A 21,489-nucleotide genomic window follows, 5' to 3' on the forward strand; every position below is an offset into this window, starting at 1 on the left:
TCTTTTCTAACAAATTTGTATATTGATAAATATATTATATCTTGTTATTAAAGATCTCTTTAACTGTTGGTTTGTACCCATCGCGCATGAATCATTGGTGCTCGTGCAATTCTTTATGAACAGTATTTTTAAGTAAGGTAAAATAATTAATAAATTATATTGTTGATCCAATAACGCGGCTGGATTTTACGTCAAATTCAAAATTAGGTCAAATTATTAGACCACGGACTTTTTGAACCATGTAGTCTGTATAAACTTGATTATTTGATTTTTCTGAAACTATTACGTAAATGGTATATCATACATACATTTCTTTGGTTGTACAATTCCAGCAACATTCGTAAAATCACCCACAGTATCGTCCAGTAAACCCAAACAACTGCACACCAACGCAGTCAAAAGGTCTGTTACCGTTACTGCAATACAGTCACTGCTACGCTCTATCTGTTAGCTGCTGCGACAGCTGTGCGCTCTCCACTCAGTGTAATCGCACGGCAAAAATACGACTCCATGCGCTTGAGCGCTGCTTGTGAACACATCAGGCACACAGTTTTCAGTTGGCTTTCGTGTGGTTTGGTCATATTTGGTTTGCCGCGGAGCGTGTGCGCGCATAGTAGTAGAAAAAGTGTAGAATTGTGAGTGCGTTTATTAGTGTGCTTGAATTTGCAACGGTAGCGAATCATTTAAGCGGTATTGTTGTTGCTTTGCAATTTGTATAAAAATTGTGTTTTGCTTTGATTATTTTTTTATGTGTTAGAACTAAAAGGGCGGTCGAAATTTCTAGGCACTGGCTGTTCTAATGAACAATTGCTATACATTTTGGATTTTTTTTTGTTGTTTCGTGTTTTTGCGTATTGCTCGTTAAAACTCACTTTAGCGCATAATTTCGAGTCGTTCGCAGTCCGCAAATTACCTTATTTGTACGAAATAAGGAAATGCATTTTTGCAATAGTGAAAAACTGTAAAAACACTAATAATAACAACAAAGTGGATCTTGTTCTCAGCTGTGCCGCGACTTTTACGGCGCACAATGTAACGTCGGCGACCCGGCTGACTGATTGTCTGTTGCTGCGCTGCCAACACATGTCAGTCAGCGTGCCTGGCCCCGTTGCGGTTGGAGCTTAGCCTTTTTTGGGTGGGGGCGCCGGATTTTGCTGATTGACGTGCAGCAGCCAAGGCGGCAGCTGCGGCCGAATCGAGTAGCTACATGCCTATTGTGTGGTGTTGTGGTGACAATAAGGAAAAAATATATTACATATACTAAGCCTAAAGCAGGCAAAGGAGTTTTTCAAAACTGACTGTGTTATGGCGTGCCACCTATTTGGAAAAACATTATTTTACAGTGTATTAAAAAATGGTGTATTCGGAAAAAAATTCTTTACAGTGTATATTAATATTGCTATTTTTGCGTGATATACGACAGTTTGTGCCGCAGAAGTGAAACTTTTTTTCGGCGCAAAATAAGTAATAAAAATTAGGATTTTTTTAGTGCCACACAATTTTTTGTTGCCACAAAAATTCTCTTAGTGCCACAAAATTATTTTTTCTTGCCATCAAATTTGTGTTAGCGCCAGAAATTTTTCTACACATATTTTTATGTATGTATATATATATATATATATTTTGAAAAAACTACCGTTACGGCGCACATTTTTATCAATATTATTTTTTTATTTTTGTTATGTTTTTGTTTTTTAATTTTTGTATTTTGCAGCGCGCTCTGCAGTGTTGTTTTGCGCAGAAAAGGGTGTGTACGCGCCGCTGCCGATTCGGTTTTGTGTGCCAATATACTCTTGATACATACCTACTCGTATATACCGTGTATATACTGTATGTATATAATTAGCGAATGTATACTTTTGCTTCTCTAGCGTCCAAGTTGCGCCTTGCAAACTTCGAAATGTGAAAATGAAATTTTTGTTTACAAGTGAGGGCAGTAAAGTTTGAAAAGAATTTAAAGCAGATAAATGCAAAAAATTTAATGATTGAGGTAAACGAGTAAACAAGGTGTGATAAAAATTATTCCGGGAAGACCATATGTGTAGATATGTATTTGAGCAGTTCAATGCTGAGAATTGAGTATTAATTTAGTAAAGTGTTATAAAAAGTTAAAACAAAAATAAATAAAACTAAACTATAATAAAAATTGTGTTTTTCAGCGGAGCCGTTACTTAAAAAAGTTTTTATTAACATACACAAATAAAAAATAATAATAAATACTCACAATAAATAATTAAATCAAATAGTGCAAGTTTGAAAACCAAAACACATTTTAGCATTAACAATTGCAGCTGAATTCCTGGAAGTGAGTTTCAAACAGACTTTTGCAAAGAGGTAAGTTTATTTTATTTAATTGTTGAATTTTTATAAATACCTTAGCTTATTATTTATGCTAAATTCCAAAATTAGCAGCGTTAATTTTATAAATAAGCATGAAATCATACTTTGTGGCGTGTTTATATTTTCAATATTTCTCAAATGTGCTCGTGCAGTGTTCTGGTTTTCATAATTGGACATGAAACGAATTTAAAATATGGTGACGCGAAAAGTTGTTCCATTGAAGCAATTCATATATTTTCCCGTTGACGAATTTGTGACAAAAACTCAATTTTAATCCTAGTTGTTGTTGTTGTTATTGGAGTTAGTCCTCGGCCGAATTAGATTCGTATCAATTCCAGTAACATAGAACCGGCTGTTGTGGGTATTGCAATTTTTTGTTTAAATTTTAACCTTAGTGTTTTGAGGCGCTTATGGTGCAGTGTGTGAACCGTTTTTTGAAGATGGTAAGCTTTATAATAACTAAATCTATAATTCACTACCTAGGTTATCCAACAAGTGTTCAGCCCGCTCAGATATTTATGAGAAGCTTTTGTTCTTACGGTAATATACTTGAATCCTTCTGAATTGCCTGTTGCAGATCGACCGCCGTTAGAAAAAAAATTATATAATATTTTTAAATTAGGATTTGATGGTACTACCTGTGGAATAGTTAACAAAACATCCTAGTGTTACTACTATTATTGACCGTATATTAATCCGGGGGCGTCCCGGTTCTTTTTCGGCGCTTACATCTCGTAACTAGAAGGCATTTTTAGTGATTCAGAGTTCATTTTTAGTGTCTGTCTTCGGGTTAATGCACTTATTTATTAAAAGTAATAAAGTCAGTAAACCTAGCTAAAATATATATAAATATGAAAGCTATAGATACTAGATTTCACTGGCTTAGCTTTTTGTAATGTTTAGTCTCTTCCAAACTTTCTGTACTCAATTGTATGGTCAAAAAAATCTCCAGAATTAGATACCCAAAAATATGTAAATTGTCAAACAAATCAAGGTTTTAATGAGCGGTCTAACTGAAAATTCTTCGTTAATTAGAAGCTAGTGTTATTGTTTTATTAAATTAAATCGAGAACTTTTTGTAGGTCTCTAATGCTGACTTTCTTTTAGTCAAACTTAAGAAAAAATCAATAATGTTGGTAACAAGGAAATCTGTACTACGATAGAGGTTATCACAAAGTATTTATACTACAGAAATTATACAGAGATTATCAGTAGTATTTAGATGTATGTACATCACATTATGTACATTAGTTTTCAAACTCAAAACTTTTGTTGAGTTCAGTGAGCTGATGAAGAATTTTTAGTTGGGCCTTACTGGGGAGCACAATGAGCTTATTGCTGGATTAAGTGTGGCTAGATGTCTTTTCGACATCATCTGTGTTTTGCATTAATTCTTGTATTTTTCATATCTCTTGAAATAATTCAGATATTGGGAAATCGTTTTACAAGTTTTGAAGCGATTATGAAATGTTTATTTTAAGAATATTTATGTGTTTGGAAGCAAATTCATATTTCATTCCCTAGTTCAATGACTTATTTTCACATATATTCGAGTATCAGCGAAGATAGCGGAATTTTTATGCTGCAAAATCTTATCTTACTATTTATACTATACATACTGTGATGATAACTATCGTAGTATTGCAAAATCTCGAAAAGTCCATTTTATCTATTCACGCGTTTTTCAAAACTTTTTAAACGCTTTTACCTGTACTATACATATGTGCATACAGTTTATAGTTAGTTTCATTCAAAAGTTCATCAATTGTATATTATCAGTTATAAGGCCTCTCCAAAGTACCCTCCTAAACATGTCGTTCCACTTCTACCTCATTGCTTCTTCTCCCATACCTTAGAATACAAAAGTCGCCCCCACATAAGAAATTCGCGTCAGATACGAGTTCAATGCACACTAATTTGCCCACAACGGAGAGGTCAATAGGAAGTACCACACAAAGCATTCTCTTTATTTATGCGATAATTCGGTATGCGCCTACAAAGCATCTAACTGCAATCTGTTTGCATATATATAAAAGAAATTCTTTTATTTATGCCACTACTTTCAAAGCCATTGACAAACATTTCCTTCCGTCCTTTACCGGTGCGTAAAGTCAAATTCGGCAAATGGGATTTAGAGGGTTGTTGCACATTTTCGCTGATAGCAAATTTATTCCGTACGCTGGGGTGGTTCAGAACGCTGGCTCATGCTTGATGCTTGTACACGAAAGCGGCGAGTAGTTCGAAAAATCGATACATTTGATAAGTGTGCCGTAAAAGTACCGGTGGATGTTGGCAGAGATAGCACACTTTTTTGTTTTTAATGCTTTAGGGAGTGTTGCGCTCTTTGTATTCTGCGCGCGCAACCACCACGTGAGTTTATTAGAGATACTGTCGCTAGGTAGTGAAGTGAAATTTTGAACGTATTAATAATTTATAAAAGTACATTGTACAATTTAGCGTAGGGTTAATTGTGTGGTTTTAGTGAATGCCGGATATCTGTTTGTATCTTCATTTATCTCAAAAATTTGTTACTTTTGCTATCAACTTTTCTTCTGAGAGAGCTCATCGCGATTTGTATTAAAATGTCTCTCTGGCTCTCTTTCTATGTCAAATTTACCGTTTGCACCTTAACAGCAATGTCACTCTAGCGTCTTTTGCATACTAGATTAAAATTTATTGTATATAGAAGGTTGTTTGAGAGTCAAGAGAGTATTTTTAATTTAATAAAAGTAAGTATGAAAATGAACAAACTTTTAAGAGCAGAAGGTTGTAAATGGTTTCATAAAACTATAATAACCTGTCTTTAAAAGCTTGATTTGTCACTTTAATTATAATACATCGTTACCGTATCAAAGGCAGAAGAAAATGCCGTGATCCACGAATATTCCTTAACCAAGGCAACAAACCTGCTAAATGGGTCCAAGAAAAGTCGAAGTTCCAGTACCAAAAGGTATAGTAGTTTGGCCAATTTGAATGCTGCTGGGCATGAGCTCATCTATAGCACCACTGTACGAGAAATGATCTCGATTAAAAGAGAGAATCCGTTTGTCACTTTCTTTGCTAAAGGTTTCAGATTTCAAAAAGAAAACTATTGGATGCAATTAGTTATCTTAAATAAAAATATTAATGAAAGAAACCACTTTATTTAATGGAAAATGTCTTATTAATAACGTGTGTTTAAAAAATATATTTGAGATCTTGAACTGCGAGATACCAAACTATGTATAGCGCTCATACCAGCCAAGCTAATATATGATTCTTAGTGGGAAGAACTTTTGAACTTGTTTTTGATACTTCGATAGATGCATCTATTGTAAAATATGCAGTCATGAAGTCATTGAAAATATATATACTTCCGGGATGTGATCTTAGTTTTTTTCAATAATTATTTTATTTTACGATTTTCCTAAGGGGACTATGGCATAATCTCGGTGCTCACAAATCTCATTAACATTTCAATATTCTTGAGAGATTCTGGAAACTGGAACTTTAACTATAAGCTGTGGCGCTATCAAAACATTGGGGAAAGGTTAAGTTCTCTCTAGTGGATATTTAACTTTTTTAATAGTATAGTAGTGTATCTTAGACAAAAGATCTGGCAGCACTACTTAACAGCTAAACTGAACAGCCACATATGTTTGTATGTTAACAGTTTAACGCTCTGCATTAAATATCTGTAACTCTGATACATTGACTCTCTATTTAACTGTGGTACTTTAACTCTCTCTGTAAATCTATACCTTTATTTGTCTCTGATTCTCTTTCATATCTCATTCATCGAGCAATAGCACCATCTTCAACATCAGTCAACATCTCTAAAGCATCGCATGTTTCGAGCACACGCTTCCAGTGGCGTCAACCCCTATTGTCAGGCACTTCAAGCTATTGTGTTTCGGTCACATTTGGCGAAGTGCTTTAGTTTATCCTGTGGCGCATTGATTTCACTTTTTTTCGACAAATTCTCTAAATTTTGTGTATTTATAGCGAAGAGCAGTTGGCCAAATGAGCGCGTGCTACAATACTTATTTATTATAATATGTTGTTGTTTGACTTTAATTAACCTTTTATGCAGGCATGTTGACTCACAATCATAAGAGTGTTTCTACTTAAAAAGTTTTTAAGGGTTACTTTTGGCAATGCTATGCAATTTTTACTTTTTTGAATTTTAATTTAAATTTTATGTTTAATGTTTATGCCACAGCTGCACAATTCATTGCGGCTTTTTCGGCGTATTTCATATGATTCATTCTTTTGTAGCAGCCAATTATCCACTTGTGTTATTGTTTTTGTAAAATACAAAATTTGTTGCAAGCTTTTGTGCACTTCACTTTAAACTCTACAATGACTCATACCCGCTGAATTCTTTATTTTTAGCTTTTATTATTTTTTTTGCGCTTGTGGCAACCACACACTTCCATATAGCCTTCAGTTTCGTATATATTTGGGTCAAAGTGTCCTTGAATTTCTTTCATTTGCCCATTTCTATGCGTTTATATTAAATGTGTCGCCTTATTTCACGGTTTTCATTATTGTTGTGTATACTTTTTTATTGCTTTTGACACCCCCATCTGGCCTTAGGTGAGTCATCTCTGTTCAGGGTTATGCAATTCTCGTGCCTGTGCCTGACGTGTGGCAAGATTTTTAAGCTTCAATTTCAATAGCATGAGTCATCTTACGACAGGAATAGTGGTGCGTTGTAGTTGCCAGGACCGATTATCCCAGAAGACATGTATGTAAAACTAGTATTAATGTTGACCTTGAAGAATTGTGTACATGTGAATGAAAGTATAGTTTTCACTGAACTTGCAATTTTAAGTTTATTGCGATATATTGTAAGCTTTTCAATGCAATTTTAATCATTCGCCTCTTTGGAAAACTTGAAATGTCATGGTAGATTTAACGTTTCGCGGTCACCTTAGTGAAGTTCAAGGTCATTATAAATGCTTGTCACTTCTTCTTACTCTCGCTTGACAAGCATATTCCAACAAATGCGATCGATCTAATTGAGTCCGAAGTGACAGCACTCTTACCTACCTGACTGATACCATCTTCCCAGCGAATTTACTACGTCATCTGTATTAAAAATGCCATCGTAGATTATTGTTCGCTGAAGTAGGTATGTCAATATTAGTGAGTTCCTACAATAATCACACGATTTAGATACACAAAGACCCAAAAATATATCCAATATGGCACGAATCTTTGTTTGTAGAAAGATATAATTTTTTACCAATAGGAAGGACATCAACTTGTAATCTTAACTGCGTCGAGATTGTGGGAAAATAATTAAGGTTCTAACCAATCGCATTAGACTGCCGACTCATCTATCTCAACTTATACATACTTTGGAGACACTCGTCGCAAATCTAATCGATTAAAATACAGCATGTTCTGCGGATGATAAGACATCGACTGGAAGAGTTTTGGAATTAATTACAGTGATCACAGTCAAATAATAACTATCAGGCTAATATAAATAAACATCCTATACATTTGTAGTAACACATATATTTGAATTCAGAAGAGAAGAGGAGACACCCACATTAATTTTAATATTAAGTACAAAAAAATTAATTACAGTGAATCCTAAAGCAAGTCGGAAATTTCACGTCTTTGACTCTCATATAATTGTTGGAAATGTATGTGCAGTAGATTCTATCCGATCCTTTTTTCAAACTGCTAAAAGTAACTACCGAAATTGACTTTATGAATTGCTAGCTAAACTAACCGATGGGTACAGATTTCGGAAGTATTCAAACATATATTAAAATTCTTATAAGTAGGTAGAAAAACTCGTCAAAATATCTGTAAATGTCCATACTTCTTTTAGCTCTCAAATGTGTTAAAAAAAAGACGGTATCAGCATCCAAAATTTTTTGCACTCTATCATAATCATCAGCCCGATTTTTTTTTATATACGCTTTACTTTCATTTATTTCTACTCAAAAAAAAAAAGTAAGTAAGAAAGAACCCCAAAAACTGATTTAGCCAATATTCAATTATGCGATCAATCCTTATTACCATAAATCACTCAATCAACTTGAACCTTTGCATTGTCTCCGTGCGCATGGCGCGTCCCGAAATCGACAGTGCACAGCAGTGAGCGGAGAATGCATAATGCTATATGAGAATAACGTTTATGAAATTGTGTTTGTATGCAGGCGGTACGCCTGCGCAAAAACCGGCAAGTCAATGAACTGCCAACGCCTAAAAGGTTGTATTTTTTTGACGCCTGCACAGAAAACCAGGCGCATGCGCACAGACGCATAAATCGTGCTCCTGACATTGAAATTTTGTGCATAAGCATGTGCGAATATATATAAGTGTAGTCACATGCGAATTCGATTTCCTTTTCGTTTTGTGACTGCATATGCCTGTTTATATAGTATTGTGCAAAACATATGCAGCTTGACTTTATGATTGCTTAAAATTAGTTGAAATTACTGCACACTTTTCAATCACAAATTGTTATAATAAATTTGAATTAGTATGAAAAAACTTAGAAAGGATTCACCGCAGGAACAATTTTTTTAAATTTAGGATCACAATGCTTCGGAATTCAATTTCTATAAAAGAGTAAAAAATCGATTACTTGATGAAACAAAATTCGTTAATTTGTCCAACATGGCAAATTACCTCCACTTCCCGTTAAACTCGAGTAATAATCCCTAAAGTGCAGTTGAGCTCCCTTTGGGTACAAATATGCCCTGAACAATGCTTCTAATGGCTTAAAAGCTCTGTAAAAAAGATAGTAAAATTATACATATCTTTAAAGGTTTTACCTCGTACCAATTTTAGCAGATTACTAAAATGTTAACTAATTAACTATAAGACAACTCTAATTCGTTTTTATTGAGATCGGTAATATTATTCTAGCAAGTATTCCTATATACTAAATTAATTAATTCGAAAATACATATCATTTGTTGTCAATATTAAAAATTTAGTCCTATTTTATCAATGAGTTTGAATAAAAATTTAACATAGCTGGCAACATTATTAAATTTTTTCTCAAGCATTTATAATTTGAAGCCATTTGATTGAAACACAAATTTACATTTTATTGACACACAAATTTGTAAATTGATGATAACTCTACAAACTACAAATCTTATTTAACCTTTTAAGTTTTAAGCCCATGTTATAGTATTCCTTTAGAGAATGTTTTTTTAAATTTAAAATCTGGCATCCTTTAAAACAAATTTAATATGTAAAACTTAAATGATTACTGAAATATTTAAAAAATTGGAAATTTTAAAACGATCTTTAAAATTAATTAATTAATAAAAACTACTTTTGATACAATATAATATGTATGTATATAGGTATATATTCTGCACCTAATTGTATGTATTTACACATTTTCTTAACTTAAGAAGTTTTGACGTAATTTTGATCGCACAGTTCTTGTAGTATTTTGAAAATATGCTGAGAAATAACTGTTGCTATAATATGTCTCAGTTTCTGTTTACCTATTTCAATACAATGTTGCATTTATTTCGCACACTACTATATGCTTTTACACTTACACACAAATTAATATGTCTCAATGTAATTTTGAACGCACAATTTCGGTGAAGTTTTGAAAGCAGGCTTAAAAAATAACTGCTTCAACGCAATGTTGCATATATTTTTTACATTGCTGTATGTGTTTTCTTATTAATTGAATTTACTATGTCTCTAGGTATTTTTGCTTGCTCAGTTGTTGTTGTATACCTACAAAATAAAAATAATAAATGCTTCCCTACAATAATGCATATATTTTGCTCACTGCTGTGTGTATTTACACTTCTAGTCAGTTTAATATGTTGGTCGCACAGCTTTTGTTATTGTTATTATTATTTTTGCACCATTTTTCTACTACATTAACTGCAATTGTAATATTTTGCTGTTTATTTTTATTTTGCTTGCACTTTTTCGTTTCATAAGCATGGGATATAGAGTAAACTGACGCCTTGCATGTCCCTCTCCCTTCCCCTGTTCGCACCGATTTCGTATATCGCGTTGCACTCATTATACGCCTTGTGACCGAGCGTAGTGTATTTAATCGCCTACTTTATGTATTCCATATCAGCGCTCTCGGGTTTCAAGACGCCGCGTCTCCGTCATCCGTCGGCCACCCTGCAGAGGCGGGAGCCTAGGCAACGCTGCAGTTTCATTCACAGTGCCGGCTCACCTTGTCGTAATAATAATATCAGTGACAACAACAAAAATAATGATAATAATATCAGCAACAACAACAACAACAAGAATACTAATAACAACAGTAGTGGTAGCAACAACAACAAATATTATCATTAATGTCGGCAATGACAGTATTGAAGTCAAGAAAATGAGTGCGAAACTAGTAAAATCGCGAAATTTATTATTTGCTTCAAGGCATGCGCGTGTGTATGTATGCGTCTTTGAGTTCCCACACACGTGTGTCACACAAATTATTTACAAAAAAAAAATACAAAAAACATATTTACAAATCAACTAGAATATGGCTTATCAGTGAAGTTGCTCGTGAAGGTTGTAGATTGCTGCAACGTTTCTTTCAAGTTGGGTCTACTACGCATGCGCGCCGCTGCTTCTAGCGCACGCGTGCGTTTTTGTATTTTTAATTGTTTATGGTTGTTGTTGTCTTTGTCTTCCTGTTAAAAAAAAGTAATAAGTCTGCAAACCGCTACCCACACGTGCTATTAGATTGTACCGGCCGGCTGTAGTTGGCGTCGGAACCTGTTCTTCACGGACGCTTCGTGTGTATGCGCGCGTATGTAAAACACTTGCTACACACAATCTTTTTTTTTCTTAATTTTTAGTATCCTATACTTAAAAAAATATAAAATTGTAAACTTTTACTTACTTTTTGAAATAAAATTACAAGCTTGTTTTCATTGCCGACTTCTGGTAGCGCTGACAACGTCTACAAAGACTTAATACACGTATGACGGTATCTCTAAGCAAAAATCAATTGTTGCTTCAAATACGCAATGGAAATTTGAAAAATTTATCACAAGCTGCAGTGAAAAGTCATTAAGGGTTCAAGGTTTTTGAAGCACGATGACGTCATCGCTTGAGTTTAGTGCAAATGAAAGTGAATTACTGATAGAACGAAAAACGAAACTTTAAGACCTAAAAACTTTCTAAAGTAGGCATCTACACAAAAGGTTTTACCGCAGCGAAGTACTATATGTCACGTGATAAGTGCGATACTTAGATGGAACCCTGATATATACCGCATGCTACATGATATGTGGTGCTTTAACATGCAGACTACAAAAGTACAGAGACTAGGTACTTCTGTTGCCTGTCTACAGTTCCGCAGTTCTTTGCAAGCAGATTGCTAAATGTTTCACGCTTGAGGATCAGTAACTCAACTGTTGTGATATTAGACAACTTCAACAGTTATTGAGTTTTTATGTAGTGAAATCTTTTTAATGGTTTTGATTATCTGATGACTTATGAAAAACGCCCTACTTTTAAAGTTTGGAAGGTTCCGAAACCACAGTTTATTATTTGGTGCCCACAAATTCGATTAATTTACATACTGTGCTGAACAGTGTTTCAATTTGTAGATTTAAATAACTGAGAGAGAAGGTACCAACTTAGATCTTACAAAGACTAAATTACAACCCAGATATTCCAAAAAATTGACGTCTCTTATCAACTCAACCATCATACTATTCATTCTTCCCAATTTAAAAGGGTATTGATCTCACGACCATCCGATTCTTACGATTGCATTTAAAGCGCTTCCTGTTAAACCATGTTAAAGTATTCCAAAATTAAAGCTCGTGCATAAACTCTGGCATACCGCTAAGGAGTACTCTAAAATTTAAATCTTTTTGATGTACATATTGACTCACAGTAAGTTGGGAATGCAGCGGCAAAAAGTTTCCGAACTCCAAGCTCGAGACCAAGTTTTTACCCAGTTAAGCCAGGTTCATCTCAATATGATAAACGAAAAATATACCTCATACTTTTCACTTCGTCTTGTACAACTAGATAGTACCACATGGAATACTTTTAGATTTGGTTAGTCTATAAGCATTCGGATGAGATGCGAAGTGGCTGAGTACTTGTTGAAAATAATATGATCAGTTGATTCTTAGTATATTAAACTTTTATGTTTCGAAAATTATTTTTAAAATATTTTAGTAGTAGCAACTTCTTTCTATGACAGTCTGAGGAGCCTTTAATTTCATATACATTAATAGACTACATGCGGCCATAACCAAAATTTTTGAGTGTTCGCATTTGAGCCAAGAAACATTTTTTTTCCAGGGCTTAGTTTGTTATTTGTTATTTCGTGACCTAGGAGTATACCTATAAAAAGAAGTTTAGATCCTTTGTACAATTTGTATCCCTTATTCGCCCTTCGACATTTCGCCCTTCGGCATTTCTCTCTTCGTCTATTTGCCATACAAACTGACCGAACAAAATTCGCCTATGGAAACTTGTGAAGTTTATTGTAGCTTCGGTTAACGTTTTCTATTTTTTATATTTTTATTAAAACTAATCGAGAGATTTCATGTGTCTGTGAGAATTAAAAAAGTACCGAACTGATCAAATCAAAACGAAAAAACTATTAAAGGTAAACGGAATTTTTTATAAACTGGCTTTTTGTCACGTCTGCACGAGCGGAAGATTGAACCAAACCGGAAGAACCACTATACATATATAAACGGAGTTCTCGAAACAGGACCGCTTAGCTTTCAGACTTTCAAGGTCTACAACTCATATGTGCATACTGGTGTTAAGTCAAAAAAATCCCGTTTTTTACTCAACCACTAAACATCGCCATTATTAATTCGTATTAATTAAACTACTGTTATCATTGATTTATCGAAGCATCTGCCTTTATTATAAATTTTATTATAGTATTTTATTCATTGGGTTCAGCTTTCACAAAGACAGATCTAAAGAATTCATCGCTTCCATTGAAAACTAAAAACTATAAAGTAATCGTACTTTGTTGCTATTGCTGCTAAAGGCAATAAATTTTTACGACTTTAACGCTTCGAAAAATAATTTGTTGCTTTTCTTTAGAAAACTTTCACACTCGAGCACAGAATAAAATGAACTTTGTTGTACGTTTTTGCATAGTGACAGCTATCTGCAATATTTACAACTCGTATGTATGTATCTATGGTAAGGTGTAGGTAATATGTATGAAATGTATAGCGCTAGCGTATCCAGAATAAAGACTAACTTCCTATAAGCCCTTAGGTAGTGTAGAAATGGAGCAGATACATAGACTTTGTGCACAAATGAGATACGGAGATAGATAAAGAACGGAGATAGACTTTATTAAACTAGAATAAAATGAAATTTTGTGGAACAGTTGTGAAGAACCTTCAAAGAGTCTCGGTCGCATATACATGTGCATTTACAGTCTGGGTCAGTTGTGGGTAAGTATACCTTACAGTCACTGGAACGCCATATAAAATTAAGTATTTGAGTTAGTTAGTTCTGTAGCTAGAAACACTTTCTCTCACAGGGGGTAGGTTTATAGGTTAAATAAATTGATGTCTCAATTCAGCATTTTCTAGATAATCTGCACACCGTTCAAGAACTATCTAAGGAAACCATAATTTTCACCTACCAAAAACGTCTTTATAGGACCAAAAGATATGTTTTGGATAATTTTCGGCGCATTTCCAAAGATCTAGGGGCGATGACTGCTCGAAGATCAACTACGAATCCTGATTAAGACTTTGATATTTCATGTTATAGGTAGAATGGTACTTTATATAGAATATTATGAAAATTCATGTATCAAATTAATTTATTTACAGTTGGTCTAGGGTTTCCGCAAAGAAATTTTCGACGTTAAAACTTTTTATTCGAGTCTTTCATAAATTTGGTGTTATCATCATCTAATTTTCCTACTATACAATTTTACTCCACTTTCAAATGAATATAGCATATCTTATATATTATATATAATATTATGTGTGTGAACGTTGGGATGGGCCAAAAATAAACCTCACTAACAACTTTTAAAATTAAGCAAAGAATATTTTCTCGCAGGGATATTTTTATACCCTGAACAGTGTATATTAAATTTACCTCAAAGTTTGTAACAACAAAAGTTTGAAACGTCGGAGATCCTATAAAATATTTACATACATATATAAATGATCAGGATGACAAACTGAGTTGGTATAACCATAACCGTCTGTCTGTCTATACTTGCATATGTGCGATCTAGTCCCTCAGTTTTTGACCGATCCAACGCAAGTCCTTGTATGAAAAACTGATTTATTTTACGAGATTTCTTCACGAAATTTGGTCTGGAGTATTGTCTAAGGCAATGACGCAATCTTCGAAGAAATTTTGTAGATCGAATCACTATAGCAAATAGCTGTCCTACAAACTGTACGCTCAAAATTAAGTCCTCGTATGGAAAACTTTTTAATTGGAAAAGATATCTTCATAAAGTTTGGCAAGAATTATTGTTCAAAAAATCGTTACAATATGCGAATAAATTTTTTAGATCGGATTCGTAGTTAATTCATGAATTCGACAGGTTAGTGTTTTGGGAAACCCTAGTGTTTGTACGTTGCCTAAAACTGTATTAGGCGCTATAAAAAGCTTCCAGTGACTAAAATGTTTAAGAAATCACTTCAAAAGAGAGTAAACAAATCAAAAAGAATATTCAAATAATTAAAAGCAAAGCAGCAATGAGGAAGTTGTTTTATAAGGGGACGGTTGGTAAACGTTGGAAAGTAACGTATAAACATACAAACTGTATTTACAAGTCTATAAGAGTGGCTTAGTAGCACAAATATAAGAAGAATGATTTACAAACAGGCATTATCCCTACTATTAGATAATACGTATATAGGTATATATATATGAGTACATGTATATATATATTTAAGTGTGGGCATTATACTCCGATAGCGCACAGCTGCTTGCCTGCCTTCATTCATCGAATTCAAGCATCGTGGGTATGCTGATGCTGTAGCTTTTTTGTTACAGCTTCCCATCACACACTCATAAATACCCAGCTTAGCTTCTTTCATAAGATTTTTTTACACGTTTTCATATTGACACTCTAGCCGTTTATTAATACCTGGAAGTTAACCGCAAAAGTTATGAAACCGCAACTATTATATTATTGCTAATAATATGTATATACTTGTAGATATATGCATAGGTATACATATATAATATTATAGAATATATATTGTGTATAATTTTACTAGGAAATGCGCAAATATTTGATTGTGCTCAATTGAGTTGACTTTGCAAAGAGAAATGAGTATTTTATCAGCTAATTCACACATACATATGTACATATATGTATGTATATAATATATTTATATGAAAAACGCAATACATATGCAATATTTAGAAATAATGCTTGATTTGCATATAAAATAAATCAATGTCAACGCTTTAAAGCAAAGCGAATGAGAAATGTATAGCAATTTAAGAATATCAGCGCTTTATTTGTGGAATTCGTATAACTGAATGTTTATATACTTGACTACTTATGTACATACTTAGTTCCATATAAAAATGTAGACGGGTGGAATTTTCAATTAATATTTATTATAGCAAGAAAAAAGTTAGACTCAAAACCAAAAACCATAATACCTTTCACAAACGAATAAGTTTCCATACAGGAACTTGAATTTGATCGAACAGTTTGTATGGCAGCTATATGCTATAGTGATCTGATCTGAACAATTTCTTCAGAGAATACATTATTGTATAAGGAAATAGCTCATGCCAAATTATATAAAGATGATACGTCAAATAAAAAAGGTTCCCATATAAGTACTTGATTCCGATTGTTCAGTTTGTATCGCAGCTGTATGACGTAGTTGTCCGATATCCGCGGTTCCGACGAATCTGCAGCTTCTTGGTGAGAAAAAAAGGTGTACCAGATTTCAGATCGATATCTCAAAAACTGAGGGATGAGTTCCCGCATATACAGACAGAGAGATGGACAGGCGGACACGCTGATCATTTATATATACATATATACTTTATATGGCCTCCGATATTTCCTTTTGGGTATTACAGACATCATGACAAATTTAATATACCATGTTATGGGTATAATTGGAAAGTTTGTTTTGGCTTGCTTCTGTCAGGAAGTTTTATGGAGTACATAAAAAAACATACAGAGAAAATAAGAAGAAGAATGAGTTTTCTCTCCCAAAACTAATTCTTGGAAATGTTTTAGGAAAACATTTTTTTGATGTTGCCTTTATAAGTGATAATTACTCATATTTTCGGCGGATTAATTAAATTAATTTATTTATTAAAGGAAATATAATTTTAAATAATTATACTACTTATAAAATATAACAGCACTAGCGACAAGGTCTTCAGCTGTTCAGGATTTTTTTTTATACAACTTGTCAGACAAAAAAGTTAACTAGCAACTTCTAAATTCAAGTGATAGCAATTGCTTTTTCTGTCTATCCATTTTCTGTGCTTTCGTTCATCAAATGCTATCAACTAATTAAGTAGAGCAAAACCCGGAAATAAAATGTGCAATTGTCCCTTAGTCTACCTCGATAAGCTTGCGATTCCCTTTAAGTGGAATCCATACAAATTCATTGCATCTAATCTGTGACATATACCACAACAATTACACCACCCCACTGATGTGTATACGTATAGGCTTATGTGAGCAGCGTTGCCACCCATTCACTCGTCTGTAATTAATAAATCACCACTTTAAATAGTAAATTGATGACAATTTAATATGAAGGCAGGAGGGTGGATAAAAGGATTAAAAATACAGGGGGTTATTGTGAAGTAAGAAGATGTTAGGAGATATTTTTTCAAAGACAAAACTAATAAAGACTTAAACATTCGGTCTTGGAAAGATGCTTGATATTCAAAAACCCTGAATGACGTTGGTGCTACATTATTTGCAGTCGGTGATTACATTCAAGAAGTCTTGGATCTGATTTGTATTTACTATTACATAAAAAAACACCCAAGTAGAGGCCTATTTTTGTAGAAATTTCAACAACTCCGTTAGTTCGATTGTGGTTGGGAAATAGTTATGGTATATATAGTTCAACCAGAGAACTTAAATTCAAGCAGAACTGATACCTAGAACGCTTTAACGAAAATTATTCGATCGGTTTTAGGAAACAGTATAGGCTGTTGAACCCTCCGTTTATCGGGTAAACTTGTATAATTTCAACATATGTATATAATTTTCTCTTAACTCTGCGCTAGAGGCTTGACCGAGTTTCTTCTCCCACTTGTGACAGACTTAATGTATGGGAAGGTTTTTAATGGCAGAACCGCCCTTGGATGTTTTCTTTATTTACTGATCAGTCATCGATGTTAGTCGGTTCGAATACCAGACATTTGAAATAGTAACGCTTACTTCGTTTCTATTTACCCAGAACGGAGTCGAATTTACATATTTATATTCCGCTAAGAACAACAACAACCATCCGAAGAGTATTTATTTGAAAAAAGTAGCCTAGACCCACCGAGAAAACACTTTATATACTTAACCTAAAAGTTTTTCTCTCGCCGTAACTTAACCTAACCTAACTTAATTTTATATAAGCTTTGTTGTTGCACTTGATTAAGAACCCCCCACTTTCACTTATTTTATTGTCTCTACTACCACTAAGCGTGTGAGTGCTTCCGCACTTCGCATTGCAAAGCGAATTACTGTCATTCAAGAGATGCCCGTTGCGACTGACAGATGTGAGTTTGTCATGTTGCAACAATAAAAAACAACAATATGTTTAAGTGGCTAATTAAATTTACACTTGTTGACGGCATGAAGAAGAATGACAATTACTATATGTTAGTTGTTTTTGTTGTTGCTGTTGATTTATTGCTTATTCTAGTTTCACGCTATGTCCCTTGTTGTTGCTGCATTGTGAGTTCCATATTAACTTTTCATTGAAATCAACTGTAAATCGCTGCATTGTTTACATATTTCAATTGCATATCTAGATGACACTATTGTTGTTGTTGTTGTTGCTGCTGTCACTTATTGTTGTTGCATGAGGCAATTATTATTGTTGTTGTTTTTACTTACCATCTATGTGTAATTGGTTCACTTGTGCTAAGCATTTATTGTTGTTTTTGTTGTAACGAACTTTTGTCCATCTGTCTGAGGTTTTCTCTCTTCTGTTTGTGTTTGTGTGTTTATATGTGTGAGAGTGCACTATGCCTATTTATTGAGCAGTTGATTTTTATTGTTTATTTGCTTTAAGTAGAGCAATAAACTTTGCCTTTGAGGTGAATGAATGATCACAAAAGGGCTTGTCTATTCCATTAAAGGGTGCTCTTTTGTGAGAGAGTATTTTGCTGGAATTTTGCGGAGTTTTTCTTCCCATTGTTTCTATTCGAGAAATTAACGATCTTAAATGTTTAAAGACATATCGGAGAAACCTGTTCATTTCAATGGTTCATCTGCAGGTCGCCAAGACAAATGTGGACCTCTCTCTGAAAAAGATTTACTGAATGCCTAAGCTCAACTCAAAGAAGTAAGCAACTTTAGAGCATTAAAAAAAGTAATGTTCTCTCTTGCAGCGCTAAATTCAAAGAAATCTTGATCTCTTATCTCCTTGACTCTTACTATGCGTTTTTGTACCAGAATGTGTCTAAAGTCAAGACCATAGATCCTTAGACTACTGTATAGATGCTCTAGCGTGCTTTATAGTAAATTAGTAACCGCTATGGAGAAGTAGCCTTACGATGTATCTAGTTGTTCCGACATTTGGTCAAGACTTCAATGGAAGTCAGTATTTTCCAAACGTTTTTGAAAGACGGAATGCATGAAGAACTTTTTTATTAAAACAATAGATTGTTCGGAAAACTTAAAAGATGACACAAATATGCAATATATTATTTTAGAAACCCTTTTAAAGATGTATTCTCTATAATATTATTTTGTTTATATGCTAAAGACGTCTATAGATATTCTCTGAACCACCACGCTCCAAAAGCTAAGTTTTAATTACGGAAATCGACTAGAATGTTGAATTACTTTATACACCTTGACATCAGGGCCCGAATCGAATTTCTTCACAAAGGAATCTCAAATCCTTTTTTGGTTTATTATTCCAAATGAAATTGAAAGTTTGTGAACAATTTATCATCATACTTACTTTCAATACTCGATATAGTATTTAGATGTCATAGTAGTGATTTCGCCCTGATTCTTAAACGCACTTTTATTGCTTTTAATGCAGTATTGGACAAACTATAATTTTTATGCAAAAGCATTTTAGTTAACTAAAACTATAGTATATGGTATAAGGTAGGATTGCAGGATTTAAAAACCTACTTTGATTTGCAAACCTTGTTATTTAGTAAAGAAGAAGAAAATCCTTCTTTTGTCATACTTCCAAATTTTGTTGGGCTTACTAATTTCTTTAGTTTTTAATCTCAAACATGTAGCCATGCTCAGTGTTTACTTATTTACAAATTTGTCGTCTTTGCTTTCGATTCGCTTCTATATCATAGGTTCTAAATATCTTTTTAGCTATTTTTTATACGATTTAGTCTGATATAAATCCAGTACAAGGGGTTTTATGTTCTTAATTGCTCGCGTTGTTCTTATTTGCATACAATAAATTAGGATCTCTCCATCTAGAATTGTTATACCTTCGTTACATGTTTAACCAGCTTTACTTCACTGACACTCTTGACAGTGGTTCACAAGTTCAAATATGCTTAATGTTACTGATCTTTCGAAATTACGGTACTAAACTTTTGCTAAAAATATCAAATAACTCGTTGACTGACTAAAAATTGTCTAATCCAATTTATAAAAACTTATAATATAGCGTATATTATAAGATATATGTTTTTTTTTTCAATAAGAGATATTGTTTTCTTTTTCCCTATTACTGAATGTAACCGACAAAAATGGTTCTAATATTGGACTAACTTCTGAAGCCGTGTTTCACAAGTGCATAAATACTATACAATATTTGTATGCTGCTTCGATCTATGCTACAAAACTTCCGTCCAAAAACAACATATGTATGTACGTAAATGCTTTGAAGCCTCTGCATTACGTTATGTTTAAGGCAGACTTTTAATTAAGTGGCTCATTCGTGTCTGACGGTGCAATAATTCGTAATAACACTACTCATGCAATGTTATTGCCATGTACTTATGTTTGTTTTGTTTGTAACATTTGTAATTGTTTATGTTTTACAAAACCGAGGAAGTGAGGTAACGAAAAGTTTAGCTTCAATGATTTTTGAACACTTCGTAAATCATAAGAACTTAGTTAAAAATGATTTTGCACTTGTTTTTAAAGCAAGTACTAATTTATATTACTATAATTTGGTAATGGTACTAATTTAAAAAGAAAAAGTCCCATGAGATCTACATAAGAAAGAAAATGACAGCGATACAAAGCAAGCACAAAGATATTCTTATGTAAACGGCTGAAAATAATTTTAGAAATAATTTTTGACAGATAATTATAATGAATATAATATGTACATACTGTACATTCTTTCAAATTATGTTCCCCCTTTTTCTCAAAATTATCAAAACTTCATACTTAATTGCTGCGACTTATTCATGCCACGAAAGCAACATGGGTTGTAGTTTCGGTTTGTTGTACATTTTCGAGCTATTTTTGGAGTTGCTACAGTATATGCGGGTTCATAAGCATATATGATATATTTATATATATACAATGCATTGATCTGCTGCAATATATTAAAACAGCGTATTTCGACATAAGTTAATGGACACAATATGAGTCATTAATACTATAGACTTTTCTAAGACTCGACGTTGTATTTCACCTTCAATAATACCTTAGAATAAAAAACTTCAAATTACATTAAAATGGAGATAAAGCATATGCCTAGATTATTACGTGAATTCCAAATATTATATGTGCTTTTGCTTATGTCGACTTAAGCTACTCTAACATGTAACCATAGATAAGTGCAAGTATTAATTTTTTTTTTTGGCAAAAGCACATCGCCAAGCATAAGTTCGTGCGGTTTTCGGCACTTTTATTGCAATTTGAGCATTTGAGATACTCAACAGAACATACCCTCTAAGGAAGTATTAGCTAAAAGACAGTAGGAAAGTTTGCGGGTAGTGTGCCATAAGCGCATTCGATTCGCCAATGGTATAATAATTTTTGAAAACATGTTTGAAATAGTAGTAAAAGTAAAAAAA

At 33.4% G+C, this 21,489-nt stretch overlaps 1 protein-coding gene across 3 annotated transcripts in view; it reads left to right on the forward strand.

Annotated features, from left to right (window-relative positions):
• The first annotated feature begins 539 nt into the window (after nucleotides 1-539).
• Nucleotides 540-21,489, forward strand: part of LOC106615438 (guanylate kinase-like) — a 120,677-nt gene continuing 99,727 nt past the window's right edge. Inside the window, exons 1-2 of one of the 3 annotated variants that reach the window (XM_036371122.2) lie at nucleotides 540-690; nucleotides 2,160-2,334. The gene's annotated coding sequence lies outside the window, so the exon portion shown is untranslated. The remainder of the gene's footprint in view (nucleotides 691-2,159; nucleotides 2,335-21,489) is intronic. The other 2 variants (XM_070110068.1, XM_036371127.2) reach the window with 2 other exon arrangements.

Source organism: Bactrocera oleae, chromosome 5 (genome assembly GCF_042242935.1).
Source record: "Bactrocera oleae isolate idBacOlea1 chromosome 5, idBacOlea1, whole genome shotgun sequence".
In the NCBI taxonomy this organism is placed as follows: Eukaryota; Metazoa; Arthropoda; class Insecta; order Diptera; family Tephritidae; genus Bactrocera; species Bactrocera oleae.